Source organism: Phocoena sinus, chromosome 2, assembly GCF_008692025.1.
Source record: "Phocoena sinus isolate mPhoSin1 chromosome 2, mPhoSin1.pri, whole genome shotgun sequence".
Lineage (NCBI taxonomy): Eukaryota > Metazoa > Chordata > Mammalia > Artiodactyla > Phocoenidae > Phocoena > Phocoena sinus.
This window is the reverse complement of record NC_045764.1, coordinates 169382367-169404355: the sequence shown is the minus strand read 5'-3', so window position 1 is coordinate 169404355 and position 21989 is coordinate 169382367. Positions and strand designations below refer to the sequence as shown.

General features: G+C 45.3%; 1 pseudogene; it reads left to right on the top strand.

Moving 5' to 3' along the window:
• The first annotated feature begins 11524 nt into the window (after positions 1 to 11524).
• On the top strand, positions 11525 to 12560 carry LOC116749183 (annotated as a pseudogene).
• The last annotated feature ends 9429 nt before the right edge of the window (positions 12561 to 21989 follow it).

Here is a 21989-nt window from a genome sequence, read left to right as displayed (position 1 = left end):
TGGTGGCGCCGTGGTTAAGAATCCGCCTGCCAGTGCAGGGGACGTGGGTTCGAGCCCTGGTCTGGGAAGACCCCACATGCCGCGGAGCAACGAACCCCGTGCACCATAATAACTGAGCCTGTGTCTGGAGCCCGTGTGCCACAACCACTGAGCCTTCATGCCACAACTAGTGAAGCTCATGCGCCTAGAGCCTGTGCTCCGCAACAAGAGAAGCCACCACACCGAGGAGCACGCGCACCGCCACGAAGGGTAGCCCCCACTCGCCACAACTAGAGAAATCCCATGCGCAGCAACGAAGACCCAATGCACAGCCAAAAAAATTAATAAAATCAATAAATTTATTAAAAAGAAGCCTAGAAAATGTGTGGTCGGTGAAAAATAGCATTTATCAATATGAATATAAGTTGTACACACACATTCATTTATAACAATGCTTTCTAACTTAAACAGTAAAAGATGTTCATTAAAGAAAATAATGAAAGTAATAGACGCAGGAAGGGAGGTTCTACTCTTGCTTTGGTTCTACTCTTGCTTCCTTCCCTCTCCCAGTAAACAGGTTCTCTCAGAAATAGAGTCACGGGTAACATCTGATTCACTTCGTTCTACTTCTCTTTTCACCTGTTCAAAGCTATGATTTGGAGGGAAGAGGAAGTATTTATTTAACATCTACGATGTGCCAGGCAAGTGCCTACTGCATTGCTCCTGTTGCCTTATTTAATTCTCATAATGATACTGTGAGATCAGTATCATAATCCCTGTTTTAGGGAGGAGGAAACTGAAACTCAGAGAGGCTCAAAAACTTACCCAAGTCATACAGCTTCTAAGTGGTGTAGACAGATTCCCACTGGGCTCCAACAAGACTCCGAAGTCCCTTTTATGCCTGGTACCTTGGAGAGAACACATAGAATAAGATTGAGACTTGGCCCTTATCCTCCAATTGCTCACAGTTGAACAGGGATAGTTAGATACATGTGGGATTTATCTGAAGCCCAGACAAAATGCAAATGGTAAGAAGAGGTTTAATTTAAGTCCTCTGAGAATTCACAGAAGGACCGTGGTACTTTCAGTTGGAGGAAGGCAAAGGGGGATCAGATTAATGGAAGGGGTGACATTTGACCTGATTCTTGAGAACAGGGTGGGATTTTAAAAGCCATACTGGTGTGTGTGGGGGTGGGGAATGAAGGGCATTCTAGGCAGAGGTAACAGCCTGAAGAAAGAAAAGAGGTAGAACACTCAACACCCACGAACAGGGGTTAGATTCATTTGGCTGGAACTTAAGGATGTATGAGTGGAAGACACAGAAAATGAAGCTGGAAATGAGGTTAGAGACAGATATTGAAGGGCCTTGAATGCTTGATTAAGGATCTGAATTTCTTTTATTGAACAGGGGAGTGACATGCTCTGACAGTTTAAGAAAATCTCTCTAGCAGTAGAGGCTGCAATCATCACAGAGAAAAGGGTGTTGATAACGGTGATGGGGAGGATAACAGGAGGAAAGTACTGGAATATGAGATACGTTAGAGATGAGATTTCTGACCTGAGTTACAGATGGTGGAGCCATCAGTTGGGAGAGGGAACTCGGGGAGAGAAGCCTACTTGGAGGAAAAATACGACATCAACTTTTGTCCAGTTGAGTTTGAGGTGCATTTAAGTGGAATGTCGAGTAGATGGTGGCTGTATGTGTCCAGCAGTAGAGACACTGGTCTAGCCGGTTTTAGCATATCCCATCGTAGACCCAGTGGGGGCTCTGGAGATGATCCATTCCAGTCTCATCATCCCTACAGCAAGCTGCATTGATTAGGTCTGCCAAAAATTCATGGTCTTTCCTAGATCAGGCCACCCATGTCATTGTCAAAACGTTTTACTTGTCCTTTTTCAGCTTCCTTTACCACTTCATTTCCTCTCTCCTTGCTCCACCAATTCTCCCCTTTTTTTTCCTGCTTCTTTAACCTCCTCTTCTCAACTACCTTCATGCTCAGATCTCTTTCACTTCAGCTGTCCTCCAATCTCTCACCTGTTGTTCTCTTCCCAACTTGTCAAGAGTTATCTTTAATGCCATTCACCATCTTCCCTTCACTTCTCAGCCCATTAAAACTGGTTTTTACCTCCACCATCCTCCCGGAACGGCTCTCAGCAAGGTCAACAGTGAGCTTCTGAGAACCAATGGGACGTGTTCCTTCCACGCCTCGTCTCACTATGCTTGTCTCTGAGATTTGACTCTGCTGATCCCTGGATTTTTTTTGAATCTTCTTATTCCCAGGGCTTCCACAGCATTGCAGCTTCTGGTTTATCACATCCCACTTTCATTCTTTCCCGGGATTCATCATAGGCTCCTTCTCTTTCCATCCTTTACATGTTATTTCTTAGCATTCTATTCTCAGGCTGTGGCTCTTTGAATTTTATACACACCCTTGTTTAGGGGCTCTTGTTCAGTGCCATTGTTCAAATGACCAACTAAATATTGACAACTCCAAAGATTGTATCATCATGCAAAAATCCTCAACAAAATACTAGCAAACAGAATCCAACAACACATTAGAAGGATCATACACCATGATCAAGTGGGATTTATCCCAGGGATGCAAGGATTCTTCAATATATGCAAATCTATCAATGTGATACACCATATTAACAAACTGAAGAACAACCATATGATCATCTCAATAGATGCAGAACAAGCTTTTGACAAAATTCAACACCCATTTATGATAAAAACTCTCCAGAAAGTGGGCATAGAGGGAACCTACCTCAACATAATAAAGGTCATACATATACAACAAACCCACAGCATACATCATTCTCAATGGTGAAAAACTGAAAGCATTTCCTCTAAGATCAGGAACAAGACAAGGATGTCCACTCTCACTACTCTTATTCAACATAGTTTTGGAAGTCCTAGCAATGGCAATCAGAAAAGAAAAAGAAAGAAAAGGAATACAAATTGGAAAAGAAGAACTAAAACTGTCACTGTTTGCAGATGACATGAAACTATACATAGAGAATCCTAAAGATGCCACCAGAAAACTACTAGAGCTAATCAATGAATTTGGTAAAGTTGCAGGATACAAAATTAATGCACAGAAATCTCTTGCATTCCTATACACTAATGATGAAAAATCTGAAAGAGAAATTAAGCAAGCAATCCCATTTACCACTGCAACAAAGAGAATAAAATACCTAGGAATAAACCTACCTAGGGAGACAAAAGACCTGTATGCAGAAAAGTATAAGACACTGATGAAAGAAATTAAAGATACCAAGAGATGGAGAGATATACCATGTGCTTGGATTGGAAGAATCAATATTTTGAAAATGACTATACTACCCAAAGCAATCTACAGATTCAGTGCAATCCCTATCAAATTACCAATGGCATTTTTTACAGAACTAGAACAAAAAAATCTTAAAATTTGTATGGAGACACAAAAGACCCCAAATAGCCAAAGCAGTCTTGAGGGAAAAATATGGAGCTGGAGGAATCAGGCTCCTCAACTTCAGACTATACTACAAAGCTACAGTAATCAAGACAGTATGGTACTGGCACAAAAACAGAAATATAGATCAATGGAACAGGATAGAAAGCCCAGAGATAAACCCACGCACATATGGTCAACTAATCTATGACAAAGGAGGCAAGGATATACAACAGAGAAAAAACAGGCTCTTCAATAAGTGGTGCTGGGAAAACTGGACAGCTACATGTAAAAGGATGAAATTAGAACACTCCCTAACACCATACACAAAAATAAACTCAAAATGGATTAGAGGCCTAAATGTAAGACTGGACACTATAAAGCTCTTAGAGGAAAACATAGGAAGAACACTCTGACATACATTCCAGCAAGATCTTTTTTGATCCACCTCCTAGAGTAATGGAAATAAAAACAAAAATCAAGAAATAGGACCTAATGAAACTTAAAAGCTTTTGCAAAGCAAAGGAAACCATAAACAAGATCAAAAGACAACCCTCAGAATGGGAGAAAATATTTGCAAACGAATCAGTGGACAAAGGATTAATCTCCAAAATATATAGACAGCCCATGCAGCTCAATATTAAAAAAAACAAACAACCCAATCAAAAAATGGGCAGAAGACCTAAATAGACATTTCTCTAAAGAAGACATACAGATGGCCAAGAAGTACATGAAAAGCTGCTCAACATCACTAATTATTAGAGAAATGCAAATCAAAACTACAATGAGGTATCACCTCACACCAGTTAGAATGGACATCATCAGAACATCTACAAACAACAAATGCTGGAGAGGGTGTGGAGAAAAGGGAACCCTCTGGCACTGCTGGTGGGAATGTAAATTGATAGAGCCACTAACAAAGAACAGTACGGAGGTTCCTTAAGAAACTGAAAATAGAATTACCATATGATCCAGCAATTCCACTACTGGGCATATACCCAGAGAAAACCATAATTCAAAAAGACACATGCACTCCAATGTTCACTGCAGCACTATTTACAATAGCCAGGTCATGGAAGCAACCTAAATGCCCATCGACAGATGAACGGATAAAGAAGATGTGGTACATATATACAATGGAATATTACTCAGCCACAAAAAGGAACGAAATTGGGTCATTTGTAGAGACTTGCATGGATCTAGAGACTGTCATACAGAGTGAAGTAAGTCAGAAAGAGAAAAACAACTCTCGTATATTAACGCATATATGTGGAACCTAGAAAAATGGTACAGATGAACCGGCCTACAGGGCAGAAATAGAGACACAGATGTAGAGAACAAACACATGGACACTAAGGGGGGAAAGCGGCGGGGTGGTGGTGGTGTGATGAATTGGGAGATTGGGATTGACATATATACACTAATATGTATAAATGGATAACTAATAAGAACCTGCTGTATAAAAAAATAAATTTAAAAAAGTCTAAAAAGTGCTTCCCTGGTGGCGCAGTGGTTGGGAGTCTGCCTGCCGATGCAGGGGACACGGGTTCGTGCCCCGGTCCAGGAAGATCCCACATGCCGTGGAGCAGCTGGGCCCGTGAGCCATGGCCACTGAGCCTGCGCGTCCAGAGCCTGTGCTCCGCAACGGGAGAGGCCACAGCAGTGAGAGTTCATAAATCCATCAGTTCACTGGAGCCAGGCTGGGGTTTTCAGACCTTCCTGAAGAGTCATTCCTCACCATTAGGTGGTTGTGAGGCTCAGTGACTCTCTCGGTGACTGAGAGATTGGGATAGTAGTATATACACACTACTATATATAAAATAGATAACTAATAAGGACCTACTGTAGAGCACAGGGAACTCTACTCAATACTCTGTAATAACCTATATGGGAAAAGAATCTAAAAAAGAGTGGACAAATGTATATGTATAACAGATTCACTTTGCTGTACAGCAGAAACTAACACAACATTGTTAAACAACTGTGGTCCAATAAAAAATTTTTGAAAAAGAGAGAGTTCCAGAGCTGGACATGGAGGTCCGGTGATATTCCTGTGACTGCTCCAGCCTAACTCCTACCATGCCCTGCCTCACCTCCTATGCTGTGGGAATAGCACACACACGAACCACCCTACCTTTGTCATCCTGTCTCTCACCTCTATGAACTAGGAATGTCGCCTGCCGTATCAGTGAACAAAGGATGTGCCAGCCATCAAGCCATCACATTACAGCCACCTGGACGGTGAGCCCTGAGGGAACTCAGGATGGAAACAATGCCTATCCTGCAGCCACTCCCTGAGGGTGCACCCTGAGGAAACGGGGTGAGAAAGCAGAGGATACTGGCCCCAGATATCTGAAGTGCACATCAGAGGAATGATTTCGGTGAGCCCAGACTCTTGCATCTTCCCATACATAGGAGAGTGCTAATTTCATTAACTTGAGATATCTGGTTTTCCTTAATTAACAGTAACCTTTTGATGTTCCGACTACCTGGTCTTTTGTTGCAAAACCCCCTATATATCCTGGCTCCCCCCACCCCTTGCCTCTTTGGAGCAGTCCCTCGGAATTATCTGAGATGCTGTTTCCTGGGCTTAAGTCCTCAGATTTGTCCACCAAATAAAACATAACTCTCAACTTTTAGGCTGTGCCTTTTTTTTCAGTTGACACCTCCTTGCTGTGTCCTCTGTTTGGATTGTTCCTCCAATCTATCTTCACATGACTAATTTCTAAGAGTTCTTCACATCTCAGCGTAATTGTCACCTGCTCCGGGAAGCCCAGATCATGGAATTCCACAATGGGGGAGTCAAGTAGCTAGAGGAGAATTGGGGCCAACTCATACCCTGCCAATCACAGAGGGGCCAGGAAAGCGTCTAGTGAGTTACCAGGACTGGCCCGGGCCCCATCCAGGGCTGCTTACCCCATGGAGGAAAGGAGTGGGAGGGAAGCTTTACCCTCTAGAGTCTGCAGAGGCCAATAGAAAGAGCCCAGAAGGGTCCAAGACACTCACGTACAGTCCCTTTACCCATCCTTCCAGCCAATTAAGTCGTTCTTCCTGCTTCCAGAAGTAGTCAATTGATAGAGTGGACTAAAGGGTAGAAACCACTTTCCAGCATTTCCAAAAGAAAAAAAAGTTTCTATTTTACAGACCAAGGTAGAAAACTTGATTAAGAGAGAAAATAGTTTCTCCTTCACATAAAACATTCTCAATAATAGTCTTAACAATAACGGGGAAATGGGCCATTTAAGTGCATCAAAAGAGCCACATAGAAGCCACGGCCTGCTGGCTTAACACAGGTGATGCCTTCTGAAATTCTCCTTGTGGCTCTGAGAAGGGGGACACAACAGAGCCTAGAAACAGAAAGTAAATAGGGATCAAATGGCTCCCTTTCCTGGCTGTTTGGAGAACTGAATGTTAAGTCTTTGATGAGCATTATACCATGGTCTGAGTTACAGAAGTCACTCTCACTCCCCGCTTCTCATTTTCGCTGCAATCCCTCTGGTTATTGTAATTAGGAAGATGCTTGGACTACATATTCAGCTTCTGTTTCTCCTTCTCCAAATGTATTCTGGATGCCCACTGTTTCACTCAGTTGTCCATGTCCTGAGGATCACTCCTTCCTTCCAAACGTTGGCTTCTTCTCCATTTTGCCTCCACTCAGCCCCTCTGGTTCCCATCACTCTAATTCGTCTATGTCTCCCAAACCTTGGACTGCCCACGGCGAGAGGAATGCAAAATGCTAAGTGCTAAATGCTGTGAAACTGTTTCTCCATTGAATGCATCAGCAACCTCTCTCCCCAGAAAGATGCCATTGTCTTTCCTTTGGTCCAGACCCACCTCGTTTCTGGCTGTCCCACCTTATTCTGATAGAGGTTGAGACACAGCTTGGTGCCGCGTAAGGAGCAGGCCTTGGTGTCCACAAAGCTCTGCTGCTTTAAGCCGTAAACAGCTGCTTCAGTTTAAGACACTTAACTAGTCTGGGCCTCAATTTCCCCATCTGTCAATGGAGATAATAATATAGAAGGCACAAAATTTGGGATATCAAATTAAAGGACCTCGGCACTGAAAAGCCCATAAATCCATCAGTTCACTGGAGCCAGGCTGGGGTTTTCAGACCTTCCTGAAGAGTCATTCCTCACCATTAGGTGGTTGTGAGGCTCAGACGTGAATACAAGTGCGACGCCTGCTGTTCAATTCCAGGCTGACAGGAGCGCCCTTCCAGCCCTCGATCATCCACGTGTCCCAGTGTCCTGTTCCTCCTGAACGCCCCCAAGACCCTCTGAAAGATGCAGTAAACCCCCGGCCTCCCTTTGAGCTGGACTCCCACCCTCCATGCCCTCTACTTACTTTACGTTGCCAGCTTACTGAGCCCTAATCACCTGTTTCATTAAAAATGGCTAAATTGATAAACGCTAATTGCTCAGAGAGAGAGCGAGGAATATTTTAAAGAATGGAGTATGCAGTAGACTCAGGGGACAAGCCACATAAAGAGGGCTTATCTTCTGTCCGGAATCTAGTGAACTCTTTCCAGATTTTAATTACATTTCTCAAAAACGAAAACAATACCCATTCTGCTAGGAGGGGTTCACCCCCGTTTTATGGAGAGCAGAGCCAGCTGTGTTAACTGGCAGAAAAACAGACAAGAGACAATCACAGCTCACGGGGAGTGGGCAGGACAGCTGCCGAGCGCTGTGCTGACGGCTCCGCGTCGCATCTCCACAACAAGCAGGGGAGGTAGTGACTGTTATTATCCTCGTTTTGCAGGTGGGGAAACTGAGGGTCAGGCAAGTTAGGCCATTTGCGCAAGGTGAGAAGGTATGGGCCCGGCGGAGCTAAAACATGAACATGGCTGTCAGATCCCAGAGATCGTGTTCCCACCCCCAGGGCGTCCTACCTAAGGGAGGGAGAGAGACATACACATCCCCCAGAGTTCACCATGGCAGATGACTGCAGGGATTTGAACAGCCCCAAATCCCACCTAACTTTGTAAACAGCAGCTCTGCGAGTGTGGACCTGGACTCAAAGGACCATCATTTGAGATTTGAATGATTTGAGTTCTTGTTGGAAAAGTCACGCAACCTCCCTTCGTCTCAGTCTACTCATCTATAAAATGGAGCTAGTTATCTTCACTCTATGAAATTTCCAAGGTTGTTGAGCTGAAACAAGGAGGACATCAGACGTGAAGAGTCATGACCCAGAAACCCCTCGACAAGCTTTGTTATCGAAGGTAGAGGAGTCACACTCAGCAAAGCTCTCTGTTCTCTGAGTTCAGGCAATGGGTGCAGGGAAGAAGGGTGATGCCGCTCTGGTAGCTGCGGTGCTTGAGGAATGTGGTGGCTTTTGTGCCTCCTGGTTCTGGGGGGGTTCTCTCCATGAGCAGCTGGAACTGACCAAGTCCCCTGAACCTGACCGGAGAGATGCCCTTTTAGGTTCCATCAGGATGGACTCTGTGGATGCTGCCTGGTGAAACATGTCAGCATGGAACGATCTTGCTGGAATGGACCCTTCAAGGCAGCCTGGATGGCTCACCCCCATCCCTCCAACCCGACCTTTTGCTCAGAAGGTAGGGGATGCTGACAGCTCAGGTAGTGTTCTCAGCCACATTTTCCTTAAACAGGTACAATGGTGCCTGGGGATTCGTGTGCTGTGCCTTAAAGAGAGCAGGAGCGAGAACTAGGAAATGTGGCCCCACGTCTACACCTCTCATCAGGGATTCCCTACATCAGGGGTTCTCTCCTCCAGTGATTCTGATCCCCAAGGGCATTTGGCCGTGTCTGGAGACATTTTAAGTCATCACAACTCGGATGTGTGTGTGAGGGTGCCACTGGCATCTAGTGGATGGAGGTCAGGGATGCAGCTGAAAACCCTACAGGGCACAGGAAAGACCCCACCACAAACAGTGGTCCAGCCCGGAATGTCAATAGTGCTGGAGTTAAGAAACTTTGGTCTAGATAATATTTCAAGGTCTCCTTAACAGCAGCTGCCGTTACTCCCACTATCCTTTCCTTGTCTTTACTTAATGGCAAATGGCCCTTGGAGGGGGAGGTCCTGACCTACCGTGGTTACCACCGAGAGCCCCCAAATGAGAGTTATTACCAAAGAAAAAGTCATCTTTTTTGCATAGAATGGTGATAATTGCCACCCTATTTTAGATAAGGGTTTTGGACTCATGCTACGATAGCATACAGGCTAGGTTCACTCATACTGCGCACTCCGTCTACCATCTCCCTAGTCTGCCATCCCATGAATGATGGTGTTAAGACTTGATCTCATGGTCGGGACAGGTAGGCTTGCAAGGGATAAAGGTCCTTTACATTCAAAGAATTTTCCTTCGCCAGTTAGAACTCTTCTCGTATACAATGAAGCATCGCCTTTGCAAATCACAGTGTTAGTTCAAAATTATATTAAATTCAAATAAGATCCAACTCAAGCATTCATGCACTCATCAACCTGCCAATAGAAAAGTACAGAGCACCTTTTAAGCCCAAAACCTTCTGCTCCAGCCTGGAATTCTAAATGAGAAGCGGCGCTGCAACCCACACGGCGGACCACCCCCACAGAGCGCACACTCAGATGGGAACACATACCTGCAGGGGAACAAGATGGATTTGGCTTGGAGGCTCGTGGTGGAGACTGACAGCTCCAAACCTACTACCTTTCGTCTTGTGCGTGCAGCTAGACGCCATTTCTCATCTTCCCCTGCAGCTGGATGCACCTGGGTCTCTGAGTTCTGGACTGTGAGCTAGAAGTGAGGAGAGTCGCTCACAGCCTAGCCCATGAGAACCTCGGGCTTGGTCTCTCTCCTTTCCCATCTCCAAGCCAGAGACAGAGGATCCAGCAGCAGACTCCAAGACCCCAGGGGATGGCACAGCCATAGTGTGGAAGGGTCCCAGGATGGTGGGGGGAAAGACCACCCCTAAGCAAGAATGCCGACATGGGAGTGAGACGTCAATTTGTATTGCGTTAAGCTATGACATCTGGGGGATGATTTTCACAGCAGCTAGGGTTACTTGTCCTAACTAAACGCAGATGTGTGCCCAACCGTCCACCCAAGAGGAGCTGATTCACAATACCTGGAAGGCCTTGCTGCACTAATTTGTTTATCTCTGTGTCCCTACAGTGGTCGCCACAGACTTTTTTCATGGTAGGGGCTTAGGGGTGGCCATCTTACCACCAGGGGAGATAGGAAACTTGTCTTGAAGTTATAACTGCCTAGAAAATGCACCATTTCACTCTCAATCTAAAAAATAGGAAGATACATTTTGTTGGCATTTTTTTTCAGCAAGGACACTCCCCTAGATTCAACTAGGATGGCAAAGTCGACATTCTACCAGGGTACTTCTCCATTTTTATTCTCCTCTTAAAAAAATATAATAGGGCTTCCCTGGTGGTGCAGTGGTTGAGAATCTGCCTGCTAATGCAGGGGACACGGGTTCGAGCCCTGGTCTGGGAGGATCCCACATGCCATGGAGCAACTGGGCCCATGAGCCACAACTACTGAGCCTGCGCGTCTGGAGCCTGTGCTCCGCTGCAAGAGAGGCCACGATAGTGAGAGGCCCGCGCACCGCGATGAAGAGTGGCCCCCACCTGCCACAACTAGAGAAAGCCCTCGCACAGAAACGAAGACCCAACACAGCAAAAATAAATTAATTAATTTAAAAAATATAATAAAAGACTGTAAGGCTATTTTGTTTGGAGCAGTAGAAGGTATCAGCCTACGTCCTCCCTGTAGCAATGCATGTTGCATTGAAGAATCACCCAGCTGTGCTACCTGTTTTTGAAAAGAGACCAGAGACAGCCCTAGGGATCCAGGAGCCATTGGAGGATCTGGGCGGAAGACAACGGTCAGACTCGGGGGCTGTTAAAACCAGGAGAGGGAGGCGGGGCGGAGGCGCCGCGGCCGCTGTTATTGTTCAGCTGGGCTCCGTTGGGCGCCGTCTCCTTTGCCTCCGACGGTGTCGAATTCTCCCGCTTCCTCTCGGCACCTCACTCCCGGCGGCTGACGACGACGGCGGCGGCGGCGGCGGCGGCTGCGGCGGGCGGAGCCTGGCGTTTCGAGGCCGAGCGGCGCCGTGGTGAGGGGCGCGGCGGAACGGGAGCCGCCTGCCCTGGCGCCGGGCGGCCGCGGCCATGGCGTACGCCTGTCTGTTCAAGTACATTATCATCAGCGACACAGGCGTTGGTAAATCATGCTTATTGCTACAGTTTACAGACAAGAGGTTTCAGCCAGTGTATGACCTTACTATTGGTGTAGAGTTCGGTGCTCGAATGAAAACTATTGATGGGAAACAGATAAAACTTCAGATTTGGGATACAGCAGGTCAGGAGTCCTTTCGTTCCATCACAAGGTCGTATTACAGAGGTGCAGCAGGGGCTTTACTAGTGTATGATATTATAAGGAGAGACACATTCAACCACTTGACAACCTGGTTAGAATATGCCCGCCAGCATTCCAATTCCAACATGGTCATTATGCTTACTGGAAATAAAAGTGATTTATGTAAGGCCAACTGGCCCGAGGCAGGGGAATGCAATCAGACTCACAGGTTGAAACTGACCTGGAGACTTTCCGGACCACCCAGTTCCAGGAACTGACCTGGGCACTTTGCACCCGGCCCAGCCTTCCCGCCTTTCGAGGGGCGGGACTAACGTTCCCCCACGATACCCGAAGAGACCACCAAATAAGGAATACCCTGCGCCCTCCCGGATTCACCGCACCCCTTTCCCTTCTTCCCCTATAAATTCTGCCCAAACCTTCACGCGGGCGCGAGTTCTCTGGCCTCTTTCTCTCAGACCAGTGAACCTCGCCCGGGAGCGTTCCCAAATAAAGCTTGTTTAAGTGCTCCTCCGTTTTTGGTGCCGTTCCTTACAATTTAGAATTTAGAAGAGAAGTCAAAAAAGAAGAAGGTGAAGCTTTTGCACGAGAACATGGACTTATCTTCATGGAAACTTCTGCTAAGACTGCTTCTAATGTAGAAGAGGCATTTATTAATACAGCAAAAGAAATTTATGAAAAAATCCAAGGAGCCTTTGACATTAATAATGAGGCAAATGGCATTAAAATTGGCCCTCAGCGTGCTGCTACTGACGCCACGCACGCAGCACGCAGGCAGTCAGGGAGGACAGCTGGGCGGGGGAGGCTGCTGTTGAATCTGTTTTTACTGTCTCGCTGCCCAGAAGGGGCTACTCACCTATTCTTTCACCCACCTGCTCAGCTGAGACATGAAACTCTTCGAAATGGCTTTATGTCACAGAAGAAGACTTTAATCCTTCAAATTCTTGTGTAACTTCGAATAAGTGGTTAATGTTCACTTAAAAAGACAGATTTTGGAGATTGTATTCAAATCTATTTGCATTTGATTTCTAGGTCAATTGACGTGATTATTTTTGCTCAGTGTTGTCTTGTGCCCTTACCTACGAACTGAATTGTATTGAACACTACAAAGTCATCCTGAGTATTTTAAATCGGTTTGTGTAGTTAGGTTTCCCCACATCTGTGGTTACCTAATGTTTAATATTATGGAATTGTCCTCAAAAGTTTGTCAATTTTCAAGGCTATAAGGAAAACAGAAGGACTCTTTTAATTCTGTATTTATCATTTACTTTCTGTATATATAGTTTAATAACCTGCTTGGGTGTAATTTGCCAAGCCTGGATTCTTTAATGCATTTGCATAAATTCTATACTGTTTAGAGCTTAAAGCTACAGAAGCATCGTTAGGAATTGCTTGGACACTGAATTTTAAACTTCTTAACAAGATTTTTTTTTTTTTTTTTTTTGCTGTACGCGGGCCTCTCACTGTTGTGGCCTCTCCCGTTGCAGAGCACAGGCTCCGGACGCGGAGGCTCAGCGGCCATGGCTCACGGGCCCAGCCGCTCCGCGGCACGTGGGATCTTCCCGGACCGGGGCACGAACCCGCGATCCCTGCATCGGCAGGCGGACTCTCAACCACTGCGCCACCAGGGAAGCCCCTGAATTTTAAACTTTTTGACATTGTTAACAAGCATGTTCATCTTTTTCTTGTCACTAGTCCAAGAGAAATATGCTTAATGTACATTCTAAAGGCTATGTATGTGTTAACCTGTTTTAATGCCAAAAGTTTGCTATTTGTCCACAGTTCCTTTAAGACCTCTTCAGAAAAGGATTTATTTGCCTTAATGCATACTGTTGGGTAAAAACACAGTATAATGAGTGAGGTGGGCGGAAGAAAGGACTCCCCCCCCCCCCCCCCCCCCCCCCCCCGAGAGACTCGGAGGAGTGAGTGTCCACATTTAGATGGCACATTAGGAGGACTTTAATCTTTCCTTGAACACAATCACGTTTTCTTTTTCTTTTATTCACATGATTTCTAAGTATATTTTTCTCGCAGGACAGTTTTTCAACCTTGATGTACAGTGACTGTGTAAAATTTTTCTTTCCGTGGCAACCTATAATCTTTAAAATATGGTGAGCGTCTTGTCGGTTTTGAAGGGGATATGACAATAAACCTACCAGATGGAAAATCCTGTCAAAAGGAGAAAAGCTTTAGTAATTTGCTCAATGTGGTGGTTTTATCCTTCTTTTTCTTTTTCTCCCTTGGACTATAATGAAGTTGTTATAGCAGTGCAAAATAAAATCCTATGTATAAAAAAAATTAAAAAATAAAACAAGAAGAACCTTAGGAATCATCTCAGGTTGTAGATGGGAAAGCTGAGGCCCCACGAGGGGTCAGATCACCCAAGGTCATCAGCTGGGAAGCAACTGGTGTCCCAAAGTCTTCACTCTTAAGCATCTCCCACCAAGGTCCAGGTGAAAGCACCTAGGTTCTTTCTAAGGCATCCTTCCACCCTCTGTCCCCAGGATCTAGTGCAAGCAGAGTCATTCATGCTTGCTCCTCCAGAGGCCGGTGTGGGTGTCTGGGGACCTTGGCCCCAGCCTGAAGCCCTGATGTCACACTAGAAGACGACTGGGCCAAGGAGCTGAGTAAGGCTCATAGCAAACATTTTCAGGGAAAATAACCTCTGAGTCACAAGAAGGATAGCCAGATGGGTCATCTCCAGCAGCAAAGAGAGGGTCAAAGCAATGGGTCCCAGTACCCCTTGGGGTCATATTACCTTCAGAATAACTTAGGGGATGGGGTAGATGGGGAGGAGGGGTGAGCACAACAGAAATCTTACTCAATGAGCTGCATCTGGGCAACCTGTCCAATTCAGTCCATCTCCAATCCAATGTCCAGTCCGATGTTCATTTGTCTAGACAGGTCACACTTGCTAGAGGTTAAAAGTACAACTCTGGGGCCAGACTGCCTGGGCTTGAATCCCTGTTCTCCTGCTTACCTGTGAGACTTTGGATAATCACTTACCTCTGCTTGACTCAATTTTCTCCTCTGTAAAATGGGGACATTAATTGTACCTGCTTCATAGGGCTGCTGAGAGGATTACAGGGAGGCTGGCACCTTATGAGCACTATATAGATACTATATATATACTATACATACATATATATGAGTATAAATATATAAAAATGTATATATACGAGATTACTTTATAAAATACCTTGTGATTGTCCATTTCATGGTTTCACCCCAGGACTAACCCACCTACCCTGGGGACGATGACCGTCCAGGTGGCTCTGTGCATCACGAACACTCTCTTTTTTGACTTAAACCAAAGGGAACACAAATGTCTTCTGCTATCTGGAGTGTGACTGCTGCCGTAAGCTTGGTGGCCCACTGCCCCAAGACTGGCTTTCGGGGAAAAAGACCCAGGAGATGTGATCTAAAGGAGGATAAATATTTCCCCCTGTGTCTGGAATCAAGGGGCATTCGCTTTCAGCGTTGAGGAATCCATTCTTTTCTGTAGCCCCAAATCTTTATGGAGGGAGGAAATTACCAGAGGTAAAACTGGGTCTGTTTAGTGGTGCCGGACTCACTTGGGGACAGCACTGGAATGCCAGTGGGCCCAGGCCCCGCTGGTCACCCCTCTCCCGGAGCAGGCTGCCCACTTATAGGGCGGAAGTGGGGAAGGGGGCTACACTTCTGTCATCTGGCCGACATCCTGCAGTGACCTCACCGCTGATGCTCTGGGTGGCCAGGAGCAAGATGCTTCACCTCTTTCCGGGTTTCTCTTTCCTCTTCAGTAAATGTAAGATAATAATGATGAGTCCTGCCTTGTATTATTAGCGTTGATTAAATCACAGATGCAAACACCTCTGCTCAAACACCTCTGCACAAACACCAAGAGGTATTATTCCAATCAACTCGTGGCTGATCTGCCCCCTCCCACCCACCAAACTCAGCCTCTCCTTCCTCTGATAACTCCAAAGGGGTTAAAAGATTTGCATCCTGGCTCCGCCATTTACTAGATTATGCCTTCAGACAATGCATCACTTCTCTGTGAAATGGGGCTAATAATAGCACCTCCCTGCAGAATTGCTGGTGAGAATTAAATGAACAAATCCATGGTAAAGCACTTAACTCACATCAGTACCTGCCACAAAGCAAATAGACATTGACAGAGATTAGCAGTGAGGGCACACTTAACGCCTCGTGTGTAATTTGTCCCCCTTTGTGCATTCCTATGCGATTGTGGGCTCCTCAGGCACAGGGGTATGACCTTTCTATTTTAATCTATTCTCCTTTGCAGTGCGTATGGGATGCCTCCCGCATACCTCTCTCTCTAACGGAGTACAAGGCTCTCACACCCCCCGCCCCCACCTCACCTCTTTTCCAGCTACTGCTGCCATGGCCATTTCTGCTGAGCTTTGATCAGCTTTGTACAGGGGTCGCTTGGTCTCAGCTTTTGGCCATGTGTATCTTATGCCCTGTCCCAGGGCTTCTCTCATGGGTGTCACACTCCTGGGCACTCATCCTTGCCCAACCGGAAGTGTGGGAAGTTAACACCGACGGGCAGGTCTTGACCAAAGGGATAGGAGCCGATGCCTCCCACTGCCTTCCCCCAGGAGCACAGTCCTGAGAAGCATTTCATAAAGTGACTCAGAGTGTCCATGGGACAGAGCAGTCTCTCAGAGTGGTGGCCAGTTTAATAAGGCCTCCTTGCATTGGGTTCTCCCTTCCTGTTTCACCTCCCCAGGCCCTCCCTCCTTCTCTCTGGTACTATGTTCGCCAATAAACAGCCCCACTACAAGCCTTTCTCTGGGGTTCTGTCTGCAGGGGGCCCAGGCTAAGACATCCTCTTGCTGTGTTTCCCATCACAGGGAATGGCAACCCCATCCACACTGGTTCCAGGAAAGAATCTGGGGAGAGATTCCCTACTCTTCCTCTCCCTTCTTTACTCCTCCCCCGCCAAAAAAAAACCAAAAAACAAAAAAAACCCATCCAAATGATTTCCTTTCTGTTGATTCTATTTTATTTTCTGTTGGTTTGATTTGACTTCCTGTTGATTTTATCCTCCTAATTATTGATTTTACTTTATTTCCTGCTGCTTCTTTTTTATTTCCGGTTGATTCTACTTCCTGTGAGCTTTTTCCACAGCTAGTTTCTCAGCATCTCAGCTGCCTCTGCCTTTGTATGGGCCACCACCATCCCTCCCCAGCACACAGCAGCAATCTCAACGGTCTCCCTGCTTCCAGCATTCCAGCACTCAACAAGGCCAGAGCTCAAAGACTCTTGTGTAGTTTGCTCTGTAGTTTGAACTTTACCCTTACTCTGGTGGGAGAGGTATGGTGGGAGTGGAGGGTGGTGATAAGGAGAGTCTAGAGGCAGGGAGGTAATTTAAGAGGTTCTCACAAGAACCCCAGGCAAGAGGTGGTAAAATCCCAAGAAGTGGGAGATTTGGCAATAGATGTGATTTTTGGGGGTGGTTTTTTTGTGTGTGTGCGGTACGCGGGCCTCTCGCTGCTGCGACCCCTCCCGTTGCGGAGCACAGCCTCCAGACGCGCAGGCTCAGCGGCCACGGCTCACGGGTCCAGCGCTCCGCGGCATGTGGGATCTTCCCGGCCCGGGGCACGAACCGTGTCCCCTGCATCGGCAGGCGGACTCTCAACCACCGCGCCACCAGGGAAGCCCTGCAATAGATGCTTTGAGTTCGCCCTCCGCTTCTTGTTTCCTGGGAGCCCTGCAGCTCATAACATTCACCTCCCAGCTTTCAGTGGCAGGGAGCAGTCTCAGAATGTGAAGAATCATGCACATTTGGCATCAGGGGACTCAGGAACCCACGAGCAGGCTTCTTGTCCTCAAAAGTGCTGCTTCGTCTCCAGGCAGGGAATGGAGCAAAGGGAATTCAATTAATAAACTGCGTAAGGAGCCTAGACCCACTCCAGCCCCGTCAATCACCCCAGCACCAATGCCCTCAGCCTCTGCGCTGACCAACAGCAGCTCCAGTCTGGGGGGCCGGGAGTCTGAAGCCTGCTATTTGTATGTCTATCATTGTTACCCACAGGTGCTTGGTGGGGAGGAGGTCCAGAAAAAGCTTTATGCTTAGACTGAAACTATAATACACAGTTTATCTAGGGACCAAGGAAGGCCATCTAGGGCCCATCTTTTATTTTCTTTTAACTAACATTTTTATGTCAACCATCATATGTAACTCCCCTAATCTTCTGAAGGGACACTTTTTCCCTTCATTTTACAGATGAAGAAACTGAGTCTCAGAGAAGCAAGGTAACTTGACTAAGATCCTGCAGGTATGTCTCCATCTCCACTATATGCTGAAAGTCCCTTTTCATCTTTCCCTTTAAAGGGCTGGTCAGAAAGACTTCTCCGGGTGGAAAGTATAAGGCCAAATGGCCCGAGGCGGGGGAACGCAACCAGACTCACAGGTTGCATCAGACCGACACTTTCCGGACCACCCAGTTCCGGAAACTGACCTGGAGACTTTCCACCCGGCCCAGCCTTCCCGCCTTTCGAGGGGCGGGACTAACGGTCCCAAGACTGATGCCACCGGCACCAGATATTGCCACGATACCCGAAGAGACCACCGAATAAGGAATACCCTGCGCCCTCCCGGATTCGCCACACCCCTTTCCCTTCTTCCCCTATAAATTCTGCCCAAACCCTCGCCGGGGCGCGACTTCTCTGGCCCCTTTCTCTCTGGCCAGTGAACCTCACCCAGGAGCGCTCCCAAATAAAGCTTGTTTAAGCTCTCCTCCGTTTCTTGGTGCCATTCCTTACAGAAAGAATAGGCTATAATCATTGGCCCACTTTTCAAAGGTTATTTTTTATCTGGAGCCGAAGGACCTATTCCCTTTCATCCAGAGGCTGTCTTTTGAGGCCATTCCAGTACCCCTCCCCCACAAAGACCACTGGCAGCGCTCCAGGCCACGCCAGCCACTCTTACCTCCAAGTTCCAATAGCACTTAAGCCTGTGCTGATCCTTTGGCTTTTAATTATCAGAATTCCATATAACTTCTCTTTATTATTTAACACTTGATGGTCATTTCATTTTAACAATAGAAACCTTCTAACTGAATATAGTATATCTCCAGCAAATTGTAAATATGGTGAGTGTATAGCATGTTCAATGATCCCAGACTGAATCCAGCTGTGCCACAGGACCCAGCCCATAAAGAAGAACATGGCCAGACCCCTAGGAGCTTCCCTGTATCCCCTTCCAGCCACTATCTCCCCAACCGAGAATAACCACTCTCTCGACTTATGACGCTACAGATTAGCTTTGCTTCTCTTGGTGCTTTCCGTGAATGCAAATGTAAATGTCATGCAGTACATACCCCTTTGCGCCTGGCTTCTTTTGCCCACACAATGTCTGCGAGTTCACCCATGGCTGTAACTCTCCTCACCCTTCTGTTTGGGGGATTCATCCATTTTGTTGTGCATAGCTGTAATTTGCTCCTTCTGGTTGCCAAGTTGTATTCCATTGTATGGAAATACCATGATGGAGTGAATACCATTTGACCATTGATGGGCTTTTGAGTGGTTTCCAGTCTGAACAGTTTTGCAATGAACATTCTAGTCCATGACTTCTGGTGGACATAGGTTCACATTTCTGTGCGGTGTGTACCTGGGAATGGAATTGTTGGGTCATCAGGTACCTGTGTTTTCAGCACTAGTAGAAATTGTCAGATGATTTTCCAAATTGCATGCATTTACACTTCTACCAACAGGGCATAAAGATCCAGTTGTTCACAAGCTAACCAGAAGTTGATATTTTCTTTTTCCTTTTATCAATTCTGGTTAGTACACAATGGTCTCTAATACTGGGTTTAACTTGAACATTAAACCTGTTGCCTAATGAACTTATTGGCCATTCGGATAACCTCTTTAGTGAAGTTCCTGTTCAAGTATTTTGCCAGTTTATCTACTGGATTGCCTTTTTTTATATTGATTTGTAGAAGTTCTTTACATATGTTATATGAGTCCTTTGTCAGATACATGTACTGAAAATATCTTCTCCCACTTGGTGAGTTGACTTTTTATTCTTTTATAGTGTACTATGTGAGTAGGCTTCCTCAATTTGAATATAGTCCAACTTTATTTATTTTTTCTTTATGATTAGTGATTTTACGTTCTACTTAAGAAGGCTGTCTACTTTAGGGTCACAAAGATATTCTGTTATGTTTTCCTTTTAAAGTTTTATTATTCAACCTATCTCATTTAAATCTGCAATCCATCTGGAAATATTTTTTGCACATTGTATAAGATAAGGATTCATTTTGGTTCATGTATATATCCACTTCCCCCCATACCACTGGTTGAGAAGACCATCCTTTCCCCACTGCTTGTCAATTAAAAAAAAGACTTCTAGGATTTGGATTGGGCCTGCATTGAATCAACAGATCAGTTTAGGGGGAATTACCATCTTAGCAATAGTGAATCTCCCAACCCATAAATATTCTATTTCTCTCCATTTATTGAGGCCTTCTTTCATTTCTCTCAGCCACGCTCTGTAGTAGCCAGTGTACAGCTCTTGCACATCTTTTGCCAGATTTCTCCCTAAGCATCTCATTTTGTATGCTACTCTAAATGATGTTTTTAAATTTTCTGATTGTTTGTTGGTAATACTGAGAAATACAATTGATTTTTATATACTGATCTTCTAAAATTATTACTTCTAGTAGCTTTTTTAAAAATAGATTTCATCAGATTTCCTACGTAGGCAATCATGTCAACTGTGAATAAAGACAGTTTTCCTTCTCCCTTTCCAATCTGATGTCTTTTATACCAGGGGTGCCCAACCCCCGGTTAGGAACTGGGCCGCACAGCAGGAGGTGAGGGTGGGCGAGCAGGCGAAGCTGCATCTGCCGCCCCGATCATTGGCATTATCCCCTGAACCGTCCCCATTCCCCTCCCCACCCCACCCTGGTCCGTGGAAAAATTGCCTTCCACGAAACCGGTCTCTGGTGCCAAAAAGGTTGCGGACTGCTGTTTTATGTATTTTTCTTAATTTATTGCCCTGACTAGAAACTTCACAATTTTGAATAGAATTTGTGGGAAGAGACAGTCTTACCTTGTTCCTAAACTTAGAAAGCATTAACTATTTTACCATTAAGTATGTTAGCTATAGATTTTCATAGATTACCCTTTATCAGATGGGGCAAATTCCCTTTTATTCCTAGTTTCCAGAGACTTTTTATCAGGGATGGATGATAGATTTTGTCAAATGCTTTCTCTGCATTTACTGAGATGATCATTTTTTTTTTTTTTTTAGTCTGTGAATATGGTAAGTTACATTAATTCATTTTTGAGTGTTAAACTAACGGGGCATTCCTGGGATTTGGTGGGGTATTTTTGTTTGTTTAGTTTATTATGCTTTCTTTTAGTTACTCTTGACTTATGAAATCTTTTATCTTTGCTTAATTTTCCCTAATCTCTGCTAAAGATGATTAATACCTATGTCTTCTCTCCACCACTTCCTTTCAGCCAAGATAAGAACTTCAGCATTGACGCACTTACAGGGTTCCTAACCTCCTGCCCAAAATTATGTTGTTATGTTATGTTTAATACTGGATTTTGAGGAGCATGTTTCTTTAAAAATCATTCCTTATTCATAGAACTATAAGCCTTACATATTCGGTGCCCTTTCCTTACTTCCCATTCCATGTCTTTGCCTGCATGATACATTTTGACCACTTAAGTAGATATTGCTATGGTTGGAACAAAGAGCATAGGGTGTGGGGTAGGGGAGGAGAGGGTAGTGGAGGTTAAAGGCCAGATTATGATGGGCCTTGGCTGCTAAAGAATTTTTTTTCCAGAAGGCAATAGGAAGGTATAAATCAGGTATGAAGGAAAGGTAATTTTGATATCAAAAGTTATCATAAATGTAAAGTAAGTGAAAGTATGATATTGATGCAGTAATAGATAAATAGGAAAATGGAACATGATAGCTCAGATATATGTCCACACCTATGATCCTATGATAACTTGGCATGTGGAAGAAGTATATCATAGGGCACTAAGTAACAAATGCACTATTTGCTTAATGGAATTAGGAAATTTTGTGTGGAAAAAATTGAACTTTGACTTTACGTAACCCCCAAAATGGCTTCCAGGCATACTGAAACCTAAATGTTAAAGACATAAACAAACTTTAATATTTCTGAATCAAATATGACTATATATGTTTATGACATCAGGGTAGTGAAGAAACTACCCTGGAGGATTGGGATGTATCTTCCATTTTGGCC